The following is an 18468-nucleotide window of genomic DNA, read 5'->3' as shown; positions in this document are numbered from 1 at the left end:
TCATAAACCTAAAAGTAAATTTAACCGATTGTAAATAAGTTTTGTTAAAAAAGTGTTCCTTGTGGGATCGATATCTTTTATTACTACAAGCGTATACTTGCGGAAATCGCTCAACAAGTTTTTGGCGCCGTTGCCGGGGAACGCCAAATTTTTTGACAAAATTTTAAATTTTTCGTGTTTTATTACGAATCTAGGTTTATTCATACTTATTCAAACTTTTATATTTTTAATTATTTTCAATTACTAACATATTTATTTTTCAAATTCTGTTTTGTAGGTAGTTTCGGTTCGTGCGAAATTTCAAGTTCATGCGCAGTTCTCGAAGTTCGGGCACGTCACCAGATCCTATTGACCCAGAAATTGAAAGAACCCTTAAAAAGAACAAGAAAGAAAAGAAAAAGAAAAACCAAACCCCAATAAAAACTAAAATTACCGAGCCAGAAGTTATGGCGACACTTATGGATTACGCTAGGCCAAGAGTGGCCGGTGTAACAAACAGTATAGTTAGATCCCAAATCAATGCAAATCAATTTGAAATTAAGCCTGCGTTGCTTGTTATGTTGCAAAATAATGTAACGTTTTACGGGTTACCTAACAAAAATCCTAACACCCATTTGACAAATTTCTTAGAAATTTGTGACACTTTTAAAATTACTGATGTAACTGCAGAAGCAACCAAACTTCGCCTTTTTCCTTTTACTTTGAAGGATCGAGCCAAAGAATGGTTAACTTCTATGCGAGCCGCATCAATTGAGACTTGGGAGCAATTAGCCCAAGCATTTTTATCAAAATTTTTCCCTTTAGCAAAAACCGCAAGAGTCATTAAAGAGTTAACATCTTTTTCTCAAAATGATAATGAAACTCTTTATGAGGCTTTGGAACGTTTTAAAGAACTTCAACGTTTATGCCCACACCACCAATTGCCCGCTGAACTTTTAATGCAAACATTTTATAATGGACTAAATCCTACAACTAGAGGTTCATTGGATGCTATGTCTGGAGGGTTATTCATGAAGAAAACATCTGCCCAAACGAGAGAACTTTTGGAGGAAATGGCAATCAACAGCAGTATGTGGCCCGCGGAACGTGGACACGTACCAGTAGCGAAACCATCATCCTCAACAACATCATCAGTTAAAGGTATAGTGAATCTTGATCCAGTAGCGATGTTGCAAGCCCAATTTTCTGCCTTGTCGCACAAAATTGATAGGTTTATAGCACCGTGTGATCCTAATGGTCAACCAATCCAAACGGATGTGGATTACGAAGGTATGAGTGAAATTGAACAGGAAAACTTTGTCCAAGGGCAAAACCAAACTAATAACCCTTATTCCAATACATATAATCCTGGATGGAGAAATCATCATAACTTTAACTGGAGAGATAATAACAATAATAATGTTAATGCTAATCAAAATCGTACTACTAATTATCAAAATCAATCAAGAGATACGATTAGCACTTTATCTTCTAAAATCGACAAATTCATTGATGCGATGAGCGGAAAAATAAGTAATCACGACGATGGTTTTAAACGGATCGAAAATAAATTCGATCAGCTTATTAAAAACCAATCATCTAGCATCCATAATTTGGAGATTCAAATTGGACAACTCGCTAAATCAATTCCATCCCGCAAAGAGGGAAGTCTTCCAAGCCATACGGAATAAAATCTGAAAGAGCATGTTAAGGCTATCACTCTTCGTTCAGGGAAAAACTACTTAGGCCCGGAAATGCCCGAAAATTCGACTTTACCTGGAACTGATTTACCAAAACCCAAAGAAGATACATTAAAACAAAAAGATGCACCGATTGACTCTAGTACAAAAACTTTTGTACCCAAACCACCTTTTCCACACAAAGTCCGCAACAAGGACTATGATAAACAACTTTTAACATTTTTAGACAAACTTAAGAATTTGCATATTAATTTGACGTTTATGGATGCAATTACGCAAATTCCCAACTATGGAAAATTCCTCAAAGATTTAATTTCAAAGAAAATCAGTTGGGAAGAGATTTCATCCATTTCACTAACTGAAGATTGCAGTTCGATTGTGTCAAGCAATTTGCCCACAAAACTCAAAGATCCCGGATGTTTTACCATTCCGTGTAAATTGGGAGATATAGAATTCCCAAGTTGTCTTTGTGATTTAGGAGCAAGCATTAACTTGATGCCATTATCTATTTTTAATAAGTTAGGCTTAGAAGAAGACATCAAACGTACCAATATGGTTTTGCAATTAGCGGATCAAACCACTAAAAGACCATACGGTATAATTGAGGATGTTTTAGTTAAAGTTGACAAATTTATTTTTCCTACCGATTTCGTTATTTTAGATTTTGCTTATGATGTAAATTGTCCGCTAATCTTTGGTAGACCGTTCATGAACACGGGACGTGCTCTAGTTGATGTGTCGGAAGGGAAAGTAGTTTTACGAATAGGAGATGATAAGATTGAGTTTGATATGAATCAAGCGATGAAATATCCTATGGAGGATTTCGCTTGTATGAAACTTGATTTAATTGAAGAATGTGTAAATGACATTGTTCAAAAAGAAGAAATAATAGAACCTATAATGAGTGAGGAAGTAGAAGATAAGGACCCAGAACCTTTGATTCGAGAAGATGGACCAGTTCCGCCTTCAATTATAGTTCCACCTGAATTAGAACTTAAGGAATTACCAAGTCATTTGAGGTACGCTTTCTTAGGCGAAGGCGATTCTCTACCTATAATTATCTCTAACAAGTTGACACAAGTTCAAGAAGAAAAATTGAAAGAAGTTGTTAGAAGTAGGATAGGAAGTATGGGTTGGCAAATTTCTGACTTAAAAGGTATTAATCCAAGTATTGTAATGCATAGAATTCACTTAGAAGAAGATAAGCCACCTAAAGCGGATAGGTAAAGACGCCTAAATCCGAACATGAAAGAAGTAGTAAAAAATGAGATTACTAAACTTCTGGACAATGGAATCATCTACCCTATCTCGGATAGTGAATGAGTTAGTCCAATCCATTGTGTACCTAAAAAGGGAGGCATAACAGTTGTAAGGAATGAAGAAGGAGAATTAATACCCACACGAACCACCACTGGTTGGAGGGTTTGTATAGATTATAGAAATTTAAATAAAGCAATAAGGAAAGATCATTTTCCTCTTCCTTTCATTGATCAAATGATCGAAAGGATAGCCGGTCATGCTTTCTACTGTTTTCTTGATGGTTACTCCGGATTCTTTCAAATATACATTTACCCGGATGACCAAGATAAAACAACTTTCACATGTCCTTACGGAACATTTGCATATAGGAGAATGCCCTTTGGTCTATGTAACGCACCTGCAACATTTCAACGTTGTATGACTGCGATTTTTAATGATTTCACTGAAGATATCATGGAAGTTTTTATAGACGATTTTTCAGTTTATGGAAATTCTTTTGATTCATGCCTAGAAAATTTGGATAAAGTTTTGTCTAGGTGTGAAGAGACAAATTTGGTATTAAACTGGGAAAAATGTCATTTCATGGTTGACGAAGGAATTGTTTTAGGTCACAAAATATCTGAAAAAGGATTAGAAGTAGATAGAGCAAAAACCTCAGTAATAGAAAAATTACCCCCTCCAACTACTGTTAAGGGAGTAAGATCATTCTTAGGACATGCTGGTTTTTACAGAAGATTTATTAAAAAAATTTCTGTAATTTCCAAACCACTTACTAATTTACTCATGAAAGATTCAACCTTTGATTTTAATGAAGAATGCGTTAAAGCTTTCGAAACATTGAAAACTACTTTAGTCAGTGCACCTATTATTGCTAAACCTGATTGGGATTTATCCTTTGAAATTATGTGTGATGCAAGTGACTTAGCTGTCGGATGTGTTTTAGGTCAAAGGAAGGATAAGAAACTTCATGTCATTTATTATGCAAGTCACACACTGTCTGGTGCACAATTAAACTACACCACAACAGAAAAAGAAATGTTAGCCGTAGTTTTTGCATGTGACAAGTTTAGGTCATATTTATTAGGTTCAAAAGTTATTATTTATACCGATCATGCAACATTAAGATATTTGTTTGCTAAAAAGGATGCAAAACCACGTCTAATTAGATGGGTTTTATTATTGCAAGAATTTGATATAGAAATTAAAGACAAAAAGGGAGTTGAAAACCTTGTCGCCGATCATCTATCGAGACTTGAAGATGAAAACGGTCCTATAGGTGAAACTATCGGTATACGAGATGATTTCCCTGATGAACATCTCTATCAAATGAAAAGTTTCATATCACCTTGGTATGCAGATATTGCTAATTATCTCGCAGCCAATATTGTTCCGGAAGGATTAAATTCCCACCAAAGGAAGAAATTTTTCTTCGATATTAAACAATACTTTTGGGAAGATCCTTTTCTGTTCAAAACTTGTGGTGACGGGATAATTAGGAGATGCGTTGGTGAAAATGAATTTGAATGCATAATGTCTGAATGTCATTCTAGCTCTTATGGAGGACATAATGGAGTTAACAAGACAGCAGCTAGAATATTTGAAAGTGGTTTCTTTTGGCCTACGATGTTTAAGGATGTCCGTTCATTTATTACTCGTTGTGATAAGTGCCAAAGAACAGGAAATCTAGGAAGGAAAGATGAGATGCCCCTCACAACCGTATTAGAAGTTGAAGTCTTCGATATGTGGGGGATAGATTTCATGGGACCTTTTCCCCCTTCCAATGGTAAAACTTACATATTAGTTGCCGTTGATTATGTTTCAAAGTGGGTTGAAGCAATCGCAACCCCGACGAGTGATTTTAAGGTTGTCGTTAATTTTCTTGACGATATATTCTGTAGATTTGGTTGTCCAAGAGTTATAGTTAGTGATGGTGGTACTCATTTTATAAACAAGAGTTTTGAAACGCTTATGAAAAAATATGGAGTACGCCACCGCGTATCAACGTCGTACCATCCTCAGTCAAATGGTCAGGCGGAGATATCAAACAGAGAACTCAAATGGATTCTCGAGAAAACGGTTTCATCCTCTAGAAAAGATTGGTCTTCTAAACTCAATAATGCGTTATGGGCATACCGTACTGCATTTAAAACGCCAATAGGAATGACTCCGTACCGTTTGGTATATGGTAAGGCATGTCATTTGCCAGTCGAATTAGAACATAAAGCCTATTGGGCTATTAGAGAACTTAACTTTGACTTGCATCAAGCAGGTAAGAAACGTTTGCTCAATTTAAATGAGTTAGATGAGTTACGTCATCTATCTTACGAAAATGCAAAGATTTATAAAGAAAAAATGAAAAAATGGCACGATGCCAAAATTAAAGTTAAACACTTTAATGTTGGGGATAAAGTGCTGTTATTTAATTCACGACTTCGTTTATTTCCAGGAAAACTTAAGTCCAGATGGTTAGGACCATATTTAGTCGTCAAAACATTCGATTACGATTCTTTAGAACTGGAAGGTCCTACCGGAGTTCGATTCAAAGTTAATGGTAATCGATGTAAAATCTATTACGAAAATATTTCCCAACTAGGAATTGAGTTCGTAACAAGATTATCTGACGTATGAATTACTCAGTTTATTTTACACAGTTTATTTTGTTTTATTGTTTTTATGATTTTGTTTATTTTATTTTATTTTTATTATTATTTTATTTTATTTTCAAAATGCCATTTTTATTAGATAAACTTTATGTTATGATTTAAATACATAAAATATTTATATTTCATGATTTTAGATTTGATTTTTAGGAAATTAAGATGAATTTGAAGTTTCAGGCAATTCTCTGCTGAGAATTTAGAATTCCCTGCCGAGAATCCCTTCATTTAAGAATATCACAAACAGGTTCGAATTTCTCTGTTCATACCGAGAATTTTTAAATTCTCTACCGTGAATCAGGAGGTGGCTTTGATGCCTGATTTTCGCATAAAAATCAGCGTGTCGCGACCGCGGCTTTGCCATTCGCGGTCGCGACACGCGTGTTTCCTGCACTATCAGGCCTGAAACACTCTCACCCTTTCGACGAACCTCTTGGCAATTGAAACATTAAGTTTCTTCATTCCAAAAAGGTACAAATTATACCTTTTCATAATTAAAACAATACCTCTTTTCATCCTAAACTCTTATAAATTAATCTTAGAGGATTCAAGTTCTGTTACAATTCTTTTTCATCTTTGTCGGAACTCTGATTTTTCTTCACAAATACCGTTCTTTGCTAAAGTAACACTAACTTTTGCACTATGCCTACCAAATACAAATCACCTAGGCACAATGCTGCCTCAATCAACAAACGCCCAGACTTATCCAAGCGATATGGGGCGCCTTTCCCTATCTTCAACCACGATGAAGGTAGACGTTATTGGAATCACCGTTACAAATTCTTTACCGGAATGTTGTATATGGATGAATTTCTTAATAGCCAATTAGGCATTACTGATGACATGAGCCGCTATATGGAGCGCCTAGGGTGGACAAAATTCGCCCAAATGCGATTTCCAATAATAGGCGACTGGATACTCGAATTCTTCTGTACCGTTCCTTTTACTAATAAACGTCGAGTACGTCTCAGTTTTCATCGAGAAGGCGAAATCTTCACTTTCGGCTATCCCGAGTTGCATGCTTGGTTTGGTTTTCCCCCAAGGGATACAATCAAACGTCATCCTGGACGAGACATGACATCCTCAGACATTTGGAGAATGCTCACTGGATTCTGGTGATTCAATTCAAAACTCGCCTATAATCACTCTTTTCGCTCCAACTCCATGCTGTATTTACACAAATTCATGTGTCACAGTTTATTCGGACGCACATTCAGTAGTGTGGTCCGTGACATTGATTTGTATGTTCTTGGAGATATATTCCAGGGCAATGCAGTGGATTCTTCCAAAATTCTGATGGAAGGTCTTGTCGCCGCTTCTCGATCCAAAGATAAGAAGATTGGGTTCGGCAATATAATCTGTGGAATGATGAATTCTTCCCGACAATTGACTATGAATTTCTCGAGCACGAAGGACTTGTGAAACGTGTCTTTCGAGCAGGGCCTCAATTTTTGTCTACACCGGAACGTGAAACTTTCGTTCAGTTTCAAATTGATCGTATTAAGGCCAGAAATATCCCGTTAGATAGGGATGAATATGTAGAATAGTTTCTGTTTTTCATTGTTATTTTTGTATATATTTTGTTTTGTTTTAATTATTGGTTTGTTTTCATTATTTTGTACATATGTTTATTTAATAAAAATCTTATTTAGTTCAATTCTTAATTTTATTAGAATTACCCATTTGATCCATTATCTATACTTAGCATATTCTCATATGGATCTCTCATTATTCTTATTCATATTCAGATAAAAAGGATTCACCTGAACTAAATATGTTTTTCTATTTTTCAACACATTTATCCACGTTTAATTTTATTTTGTAACTAACTTTATTTTCAATGAATTAAGTTTACATTTAATCAATTCAATTCATGTATTAAATATGTATTAACATGCCCTTATTATGCATTTAATATGGTTCTCTTAACTTATATGCATAAATTCACATTTAAGTTTCATTAATTCTTCATAATAAATTTATTTTAATTCAATTTATTAAGGTTAAACCTTTGGTTTTCCTTGCAATTAATGTCATTTATTTTAGTTTTAAGTACAAGAACACTTAATATTAAGTTCAGGAACCATTTCACAACAAAAAATGCACAAACCAAGTCAAAAGGCACCAAAATTGGCCATCTTACCCAATTCTCTACCGAGAATTAAGAAATTTTCGGTATGAGCAGCAACTTTGGCAAGATTTCAGGGCGAAATTTGCGTGCCGCGGTCGCGACACGCGTGATTTCTGCCCTATTGATTCCGATTTTGCCAATATTTTTGCCTATTCCTATTCCTATTCTACCTATACATTCACCTAATCACCCTATATAAACCTACCTCTTACACAAACCTCACATCACCTCTATTTTTACCTAATCCCTTACTCTCAACTCTTCCCCAAAAATCTACTTTTCCTCTTCCCAATTTATTCACTCCAATTTCTATCCTATTTCCTATTTTCAATCACTTCCATTTCACAACCCCCAACCTCATCTTCAAGCTTTGGTATTTCTCTCCACCATTTCTTCTTCTTCTTTTTCTCAAACCCTGAGCCCCTAAACACCATCACCATGGTTCGGACTAAGCGTGTTGGTAACAAGCCCGCTGTTACGGAAGCTAATCGCCTTCGGGTTCAATGTAGAGCTTATTTTGACATCTATTCGGAGGAAGAAGCCGTTCGTTTCAAACATTTTTCACAAGCCGACCGCCAATTTGTGGATATGCACTTCTTAGACTTCCATTCGGTAAGAACATTGAATTTCTCTACTCGAATTGATGCCTTTATTGAAGCTTTGGGTTGGCAAGAATTCGTTAATATGCGTTTCCCACGTATTAATGAATATGTGGTGGAATTTTTGGTCACTTTGTCCATGAACAAGAAGAAAACTTCAATTTCTTTTAGGAGTAATGGTATACCTTATACCATTGACTATGAAGCAATGGGAAATATGTTTGGTTTCCCTACTTCTGATTTTTATGATAAGCCTAAGGATTTTGATAATGATGCTGTTTGGCGAACTCTCTCGGATCAAGATTATTTTAATTCAAAAAACACTTCAAGCAAGTTGATTAAGGACAATTGCGTGTTCTTCTTTCATAAGTATTTGAGTTTCTCCTTATTTGGTCGTGTTGAGAGTTCAAAGGTTCAAGTTCGGGATTTGTATGTTTTGGATAGTTTGCTTAAAGGTTTGAGGATTGATTGCATTGGTATTATGTTTGACAATTTATTCCGTGCTTCGAGGGCTACTACCATTCAAATCCCTCTTTGTAATTTTATCACCGGACTTGTGTTGGGAGCACGGGGTGAATTGGCCGACTATGACATGTCCACCTACAGTGGGTACGTTCCGCTTTTGGACATCTCGGCTCTTGAGCGAGCTCATTTATTGCTTCCCCAAGGACCTCCCGTCTTTATTTCCTATGCTACCCGTATTGCCCATCTTCGTGGCACTATGGGTGGTGGCGCTTCAAGTTCTCAATTTGTAGGTACCGAAGGCGGCGGAGATGCGGAAGGAGAGGACGATGAACCACCGGCTCAAGCACAACCCCAAGCACCTCAAGCGGAGGATAATCCGGTAGATTTGCGGAGGATTTTGGACCAAATCAATTCCAACAACCGTCAAATGAACTTAAGAATTGATGATTTGGTTGAAAACAATATGGTGATGAATGACAACCTCAACCTTTTGAGGCGTGAACATCGATCGACTCGGCATCGGATGCTTTTCTTTTTCTGACGCCGCAATGTGGAGACGTCACCTACACCTCCCGATTCACCACCTCATGCTTAGGTTGTTTTCCTTTCATTATTTTTTTTATCTTGTTATAATTTGGTACAATTTTCATTTTCTTATGTTTGGTACAATTTTTAATTTTATGTTGAATGTTTAATTTGCTCAATTTCAATCTTTGTTCCGTATGCCTTATTTCGTATTTTATGTTTTCTCCATTATTTTTGCACCAATGAGGACATGGTCCAATTTAAGTGTGGGAGGAGACATACATATATCCATTGCTACACAAATACGAATAAATGCAACAAAGATTTTATTTTGCAAAACAAATAATAAATGCAACAAATGATATTTATGCAAATGCAACACATATATATATTGCAAAACATTTTTCACACTAACTTAACATTTTCATATGTTTTTAAAATTAATTATAAGTTAATATGATTATTTGTTTAGGTTATCATTATCGATAGAAACAGTATTTCTATACGGGTAATATTTTTCAAATTTTTCACAAATCTCCGATACGATTTTAAGTAAAAATTGTCTCGAGTGAATGATTTTAAGTAAATAAATTCTTTATTTCGATCTCTATTTTTATATCATGCAATTCATGATAGAATAAATCTTATTTTAAATTTTCAATTAGGTTTATAGGCATTAAATTGAACTAACAATTTTTTAGCTCGGTTTGATTTCGTCTTACATTAACACCAATTGAAGTTTTTAAGGAAACTTTAGCCATAATACATGTTGAATTTTAAGTCAATATAGGATGAATGTGCTATTTTTCTTTTTCCCAACTTATAATTTTATAATTCATGTTAATTAATCAATTAGTTGAATTCTTAACTTTTGGCCACGATTGAGACCAACCTTATCACAATCGAGGTATGAAAGGGAAGAAAATTAAGTATCGTTTACTTTTGGCCACGGTTGCGACCACCCTTATCACAATCGAGGTATGGAAGGAACGTTTAAAAAAATAATAAGCGTGTATAAGTTTAAAGTAACAATTGCGTCCACCCATGGCATGGTCGGTACCTCTTAAGCAAACACAAAGCAATATATACGTACAAGGTTACGGTTGAAACCACCCTTATTTCGGGCGTAACCAAGCAAATAAATTAAAGTTCAAGTACTTATTTAAATATAATATACCTCATATATTAGTTTAGGTTTGGGAAAGAAAATTTTGTGCTTTGAAATGCCTTGAGACGGAAAAACTCAATAACATGCGTGCTTATACATTGTCCCGAATACTTCAATACAAAAATTGGAAATACAAGACGAATGATATATCGTATTTATACTAAGTTAGTTTGATATTTTGCGTATAAATTTGCCATGCGAAGTTAGTCTTTTCGGCTTAACTAATTCAAAAGATAATACAGAGATATATGTTTTATTTTCATAAAGAGATTAGTTAGAGAATAAATTCAGTGAAATTTTGCTCGGGACTAGCAAAAGATTAAGTGTGGAGATTTGTTAAGCCCAAAATATACCTAAAATATTATCAATAATTACATCAATATTGCTACGAATTTATGCTGTTTATAACTATTTAGAAAGCTTTTACTTTCGAATATGTTTCTTTCATGCAAGGTACATAAATATTTGGTAAAATCCAAATAGGAGTAAAAAGAGCTCGAAAATAGAAGAAAATCCCTACAAAAGGAGTCGAAGACGACGAAAATTAATAACGTCAAGTCAAGGACACGAACGAGAGCGAAAAAATGAAAAATGCTCTGTGTCGCGACCGCGGCTTCCCCTTTTCACGGTCGCAACACGCGTCCTTCAGCCATTTTACCCTTCGTCCGAAGTACAATTGATGCTCCCCCATTCTCGGTAGTGAATTTGATAATTCTCGGTACGAGCAGGAGATTTTAGAAGCATGTTACACACTTTCGTTTTCGACGGAACGCGATCGTTCGGGTGGATAAAGACATTCCTTCACAACAGACACGACACTTCGATCAAGACTCTTCAACATCTATAAATAAAGAGTTGATTGAGAGTTGAAACATGAATAATGTGAGAGTTAGAAGAGGAGATTAGTGCAGAGTTTATGCAAAAACTCTGGCTCAAAAATGAGTCAGAGATTAGAAGTTCATTTCTGTTCAAAACAATATGATGTACACACATTGTTTATTCAATAATAACAAGTTTAGTAGCATTTAGACATTGTTCCAGTTTAGTTTTCATTTTGGTAGTAGACCGACCCAGTCTCTATTACGAAGATTCAGCGAGAAGATTGAGTAGAGGATTCGCCCCTGAGCCTGACAAACTCGAACGAAACCCAAGGAAAGGATTGACAACCCGTCGAAGAATTCAATGCTCCATGTTCTCTGTAAACTTGTATCAATTTATATTTCATCTAATAAAGTCTGTTCTATTCGATAGATTTTTATGCAGCACTTTGGTAAATGAGTCGAAGTGGATTGATCCTGGTGTTTTCATTAAAACGTATTTAATCCAAAATCTTTACAAGGAAACTTTGTTGAACACTTAGGCAAATTATTATCTCGGTAGAGTTTTAATTTGGTTAAGGGCAATTATCCCGGATAAGGGTTTTGTCGCGTTCAAAGCCAATTAATTAGAGGTTCCGTCATTTATTTCATCTTTATAATTCGTACAAAGTTTAAAGTTGTTTCTTTGCTTAATGCAAACAAATATACCTGTTTACTTTTCTAAAGTACTAAAACGTTCCTGTTTTGCAAATTCATTTTTAATCAGATATTTTCTAACATCTTCATATTCTAATCTAATTCTCATTCTAGCTATTTCAAAACCAAAACCGATTAAACGATTTTTCCATATCATAAACCTAAAAGTAAATTTAACCGATTGTAAATAAGTTTTGTTAAAAAAGCGTTCCCTGTGGGATCGATATCTTTTATTACTACAAGCGTATACCGTGCACTTGCGGAAATCGCTCAACACCTGCTGAAAGAAATCACTCCTGAGCGGATCGTGATCTATAGTGACTCCAAGTTGATGGTCAACCAGGTGATAAAAAACTACGAGGTAAAAGATGACGTTTTGGCCAAATACGTTGCCGAGGTTAAAAAATTGCTGGATCACCTTGAAGCCAAAGAAACTAAATGGGAGTTGATCCATGTACCTCGCGGTTCAAATACCGAAGCAGATCATCTAGCTAAAATGGCTTCCAGCAAGGAGAACTGGGCGGATCCACAATGTCCATTCGAAATTAAAGCAGCTCCGGCCTTCGCCTCGGAAGAAGTATCCCTACTCGCGACAGTAGAAGGCGATTGGAGGTCTGCCATCCGCCAGTATCTGTTAGATGGAGCACGACCTACGGATAAGGAGGAAGCTCGGTGGATAGTCAGGAAGGCGACCTATTTCTCTATAATAAACGATTGCCTCTACAGAAAATCTTTTAGCCATCCTTGGTTGAAATGCATTTTGCTAGAAGAAGGACAACAGGTTCTCAAGGAGTTGCATGAGGGAACATGTGGAGCCCATGAGGCATCCGCCTCCATCTTGAAGAAGTCGAGGTTAGCAGGGTTTTATTGGCCCACAGGGGAACTGGATGCATAGAAGCTGGTGGAATCTTGCCATAGTTGTCAGATTCATGCTAATGAATCCCATATCGCCAAACATCTCCAGAGACCCATCATTGAAGGTCGACCCTTTGCTATCTGGGGAATTGACATTGTTGGACCATTTCCTCCTACTCGTAGACAAAGGAAGTACGTGGTAGTGGCAGTAGACCATTTCACTAAATGGGTAGAGGCTGAAGCTGTCTCCTCCATTAATGCTGAACGCATGGTGGAGTTCATCAAAGATAATATTGTAGGGAGATACGGAGTTCCACACACGATCATCACCGACAATGGAACGCAATTCAATTGTGGTGAGTTCAAAGCTTTCTGTGAAAAATTGGGCATTTTAAACAGATTCGCCTCCATATATTACCCACAATCCAACGGTATGACTGAAGTCACGAATCGGACAATCGTAAAAGGAATAAAGAAAAGACTGGGGGAACATGATAAGAAATGGGCAGATCAGTTAACAAGCGTCTTATGGGCGTATCGTACTACTCCTCGCACGGCCACAAGCGAAACCCCATTCGCCCTTTCTCATGGCGTGGAAGCTGTAATCCCAGTCAAGATATTGATTCCGAATGACAGAGTTGCATTCTATTGCGAGGAGGACAACGGTCAGAGATTAAGAGAAATTCTTGATCAAGTGGAAGATAAGAGAGACAAGGCATATGTGCGTATGGCGGCTTATAAACAGGGCATCGCAGCCTATCATGACAAAAACGCCAAACTTGTAGAATTGAATGTGGGAGATCTCGTGCTCCGCAAAGCCGACAAAATCCAATCAAAAGAAGGGAAGGGCAAGCTAGGGCTCACCTGGACAGGTCCATATCGCATAGTGGACAAGATTGGGTTCGCCACATTTAAAATCCAGGACATGGACGGAAATACATTGCCACGTACTTGGAATCTCCAAAATCTCCGCAAGTACTTCGCCAGAAAATAGAATGTAAACAAGGTTTTGAGTACTCTTTTTCCTTTAATAAGCTTTTTCCCATGTGGTTTTTCTTGTTAAAGGTTTTAATGAGGCTCACATATAGGACCCGCTTGCTGTAATAAAGCATATCTTCTATCAATAAAAAGCAATTGTTCTGTTGTCCATATTCTTTTTTAGTATTTTCTTGCAGCAATATAAATATTCCAGTCTCAAAAAGAGGGGGGGCATCAAGCGCTCTCCACATTAAAAAATACTGCTATCTCATAGCTACTTTTTCTCCTCAAAGATAGGAGAACAATCTCATGGGCGGATCCATCTGTAGATGATCCCCATTCGAGATAGAGTTAAAACGTTCCTTAGACGCAAGGTCTTTACACTCTCTTACTCCCTTCCCAAAGAAGGGTTCACAAGTCTTACAGGCGGATCACTTCACCTCAAAGATAGGTAGCAAGTTAATCCCTAAAGGCAGCTTTACTTCCTCTAAAGGAATAAAACAGCTTCAAACCTTCACCAAGGTTCGCACAAATGGAGTATGGCTGGCCACCTACTCCAAAATAAATCCTAAAAGCCTATATATATATTTCCTTACGCAAACGTAAAGGTAACATAAATAGCAAACATACGGATCAAAAAATTGTATTCAAGTTTTACAAAAAAATAAACATCAAGTAACAACAGGAGCATTCTCCTTAACATTCTTCTCGCCAGAAGCACCTGCTTGAGAAGCTTCCTTCTCGGCAGCCCCAGATACACCCACCAAGGAGACCTCCTTTTCCATGGAAGGTGTTCCCCCAGGAAGAGAGGTGCTATCGGTTATCGGCTCCTCACCTGACTTCGGAGGCACTTCCTCGAGGTCCACTAGCTTGACGTTGGTGGAAGGTTTGCTTTCCTCGACGGGTCCCTTCATCCATTTCCGAACATAGTCACGGAGGTAGTCCTTGATGTCCGGGATTTTGTTAAATTTGAGAACATCTTCTGGGTCTGGAATGGCGAACTGCGGATCTGTAAAATCGATCTCAGGATGCGCCAGCGTGACATACGCCATGATCAGTTCGCCGTAAAAGAAAGCTTGCTCACCCACCATGTACTCTGCTTCTTCTAAAGCATTCTCATGCTCCTTGGCATCAGCCTCAATCTTCTCCTTTAGCCTCTTTATCTCGGCATCCTTAAGGGCCATGGCGGACGTGGCAGATGCGATATTCGCCCTAGCGTCAGCAATTTCTTTCTCCAACCTTCCTATGGTAGCCTTATCCGCCACGCCTTGAAGGAGCTCAGCTTCCATAGCGCGTATGCGAGTGTACATCTGTCAAAGGCAAACAGTTTTGTCAAAATGAAAGAACAAAGGTGCGACTTTTTCTAAAAACAAAGAAATCCATTCTAGCAAGGGGACCTACCGTAAAAAGCTCCATTTTTCCCCTTTGAGCATGGATTGATCCTGGAATTTGGTTCTGATTCCTCTGTACCTCGCCCAGCTGACCCAGAGCCTCGTCTAGGTCATTGATAACCGATTTATTCTCCAAAGATCCCTAGAAACCATACTTGGCGGACCAGTATCTGCCTAGGTCGGGCTTCGCCGTCTGCACGGAAATGTAAGGATCGAAACTTAGAATCCAAACATAGCCAACAGATAAAAAGATAAAGGCAACCTACTTGTTCCATCTCCACCACGGGCATGGCGGATCTCATTGCATCCGCCATGAGCTTGGGACCACCGGAGGCTGCAGGCTTTCTCCTTTTCACAGGCGGATCGGCCGCCGTATCGGCCAGACGTTTCCCAGTATCCTTTTGGGGATTCGTCGCCTGAGTTTTCTTGCGGGCCTCATCCTCCAACAGCTTCCTACGCTTCTCTGCAAGAGCGTGATTGGCCTTAGATAAACCCCTGCCAAAGAGAACAATAAAGCGATCAAGGTTCAAAGAAAGAAAGCACAAAAGTTACCTTGATCAAATTGGGCAATCTTCGAGTAAATAAACTTGTCCCCTTCCCGGCGAATCAAGGGAATGTCACTCATCATGAAATCTAAGGCAACAGCATATGTCCAAGCCTCCGCCTTGACACTTTTCATGAGCTCCGCCACCACCTCATCACTATTCGTCAGAATACGCATATCTCCCGCCATATGTAAAGGCTTGGGATTCCAATATGTTGGGAAGCCTAGAGATTCGCCCTCATTTATCTTCACGTAGAAGAATTTTTCATCCCAGCAATGGACGTTGGACATTTTTCCACTAAACGGCGAATACAATCCAAATTTTGCAAAAGTAAGGAAAGATTCAGACTTTCGCTTCGACGGTTTATGGAAGGCTCTGAAGATACGGGGAGTGTACACTACTCCTAAATTCGAGGCCAGATAGCAATCTAAAGCTATGTCTAACCAGCCATTAGGATGTAATTGGCTAGCCGTAATGTCAAAATAAGCAAGGATGTCCGCCATCATTTTGGGAAGAGGCAGTCGAAATCCTCTTTCTACGTGACTAAAGTACACTGTCAAGAATCCGCTTGGCGGACAGGCGGGTCGTTGATGAGCATCCGCCAATTGGGTCTCGTAGCTATTTATCCATGGGAATCTACTCGCCAGATCCGCGGCACTCATACGAGACGGAGTGGACTCCGCTCGAGGTTTCTTTTTCCTAGGTAGGGTAGAGGAAGATGCCATCCCCCCAGAAAAACGCCTAAGATCTACGGCCGGAGTAATTCTGGTGATCGGAGTGGAGAGGTTTTGACTACTACCTAAACGAGTTCGACCGTGATTACACGCCGAGTCAAGCAACTCAGCTAAATCGGGGTTAACCATACCTCTGAAGGAAATAGAATTTTCCGGCGAAGAAGAAGTCCAGCTAAATACAACCTCGGAAGGAGAGGTCAAGTTAAAAAGATCAGAGGTTGACCCGGAGGATGAAGAAGAGCTTCTAAACATTCAAAAAACACAATATACAGAACGAAAAGATGAACTTACATGAGGAGTAGAAGATTAAAAGATTCTGGAGAACTCCGAAGAAGCTCTGCACAGAAGACGCGAAAGAAAATGGAGAAGAACGAATGAGAAAGAAAGAGAAAAGGGAAAAAGAAAAAGGCGTCTTCTCTCTCCTTGGGCGATGCGCCTACTACACGTGTCACTCCATAATTGGCATCGAACAGAGTGCTCATTAATGCAAGTAATCATGATGGCACGCAAAGAAGCTCAAAAGCCTTAAAGGACTTTAAGGGAACTTTGGGGGGGCTTCTGATAACATTGTGATATTATCCCGAGGATCAAAAGGGATATTTGCTTAAAGAACGCCACACGTTGGTCACCTGATACAGGAATTCCGCGGCGTATCGAAGTAAAGAGATCCGACGGGCGGATCACCTAGAACTCGCCAAGAGAGACCCGCTAGCGAACCTGTGAGGCGGATCTCCATAAGCTCTCAATCCGCCATGAGAACGGCTGGGCCGACCTTGTAATAAAGACCATTAATGAGCTATCAATTAGCTAACCGCCAACCTAAGGGTAACTTGTAACCGCCATTAATGGGGCATTAATGGCGACTTTCTAGTTACTGGAAGTTACAAACTTCATGACTATATATAACCCACATCTCTGGCTATCAAGGTACACATTCACTTACTCTTTGTCAATTCAGTTTGCTCTCTAGTTCTTCCTTACTGACTTTGGCATCGGAGCTTCCCCCCGTCGAACCCAACGACGCCCCCACAGGGACGGAAGCTAATCGGAATTTCTCCACTAGTCATCAATTTAGTATAGATTAAAATTAAAATTAAAATATTAATTAAAATATTTGATAAATTAGTCTAAATTAGCAATTTTTAAATATTAAAATGAAGGGAAAATCACAAAACTAGGTCAAATGGGAGACCCATTTACATATTTAACCCATTTACTAAACCTACTACATATCTAAACTGATTTTGTGTGACTTTTCCATAATACCCCTAACCTTCCCACTTCCCCCTTACGCAAACGTTCTCTCCCCTCTTCTCATTGGTTGCGCGAAACGGTTGGCAACTCCTCTATTAATGATTCCAAGACTTTTGATCTTCCTATCCTCCTTTAAATTGCACGAAATCTGCACCATTTCTCCAAATCATAATGTATTTCTCTTATTCCTCTCTTCATCTCTTGATTCTGCAACTTCATAATTCTAGAAAACGAAGCCATGGTTCTTCATCTTGCATTTCCTGCTCGTTTCTTGGTTTCTTTCTTCTTGTGACCATCGAAAAAAATGGTGATTCTACGTTATTTTCATCGTTTTTCCCAGTTTATCATATTGGTTTCGTCGAAAAATGTAAGTATATACTATTTTTCTGCGTTTTCCGCATAAATCCACTTAGCATATGCGGTTTTCGCGAGTTCTGCGGGGAGAAATTTATCGATTTTACTTTCGCGAAACGATGATTACGTGAAGTTTGCGAGGTAATTCGATAAATTTCTCTCGCAGACTCCGTGAAATCATCGTTTTATGAAGTTAGAGCGTCACATTCCTCCTCGCAGACGTCGCGAAATCATTGTTTCGCTAAGTAAAATCACCATCTTCCTTGCACATTTATGTTCGCATACTTCGCGAATCATCGTTTCACGAAGCGAAATCTTCCTTTTTTCTGACTAACACGATTAAATTTTCCTGAAGGTGG

At 38.2% G+C, this 18468-nt stretch overlaps 1 non-coding gene across 1 annotated transcript; it reads right to left on the bottom strand.

The window, feature by feature from the left end:
• Positions 1 to 815: 815 nt before the first annotated feature.
• On the bottom strand, positions 816 to 922 carry LOC136231553 (small nucleolar RNA R71). The gene has a single exon (XR_010689926.1). It is a non-coding gene; the product is annotated as a small nucleolar RNA R71 (small nucleolar RNA).
• Positions 923 to 18468: the final 17546 nt, after the last annotated feature.

Source organism: Euphorbia lathyris, chromosome 5, assembly GCF_963576675.1.
Source record: "Euphorbia lathyris chromosome 5, ddEupLath1.1, whole genome shotgun sequence".
NCBI classification, from domain to species: domain Eukaryota; kingdom Viridiplantae; phylum Streptophyta; class Magnoliopsida; order Malpighiales; family Euphorbiaceae; genus Euphorbia; species Euphorbia lathyris.
Note: the sequence above shows the minus strand (reverse complement) of the source record. Positions and strands in the feature narration are given on the sequence as shown.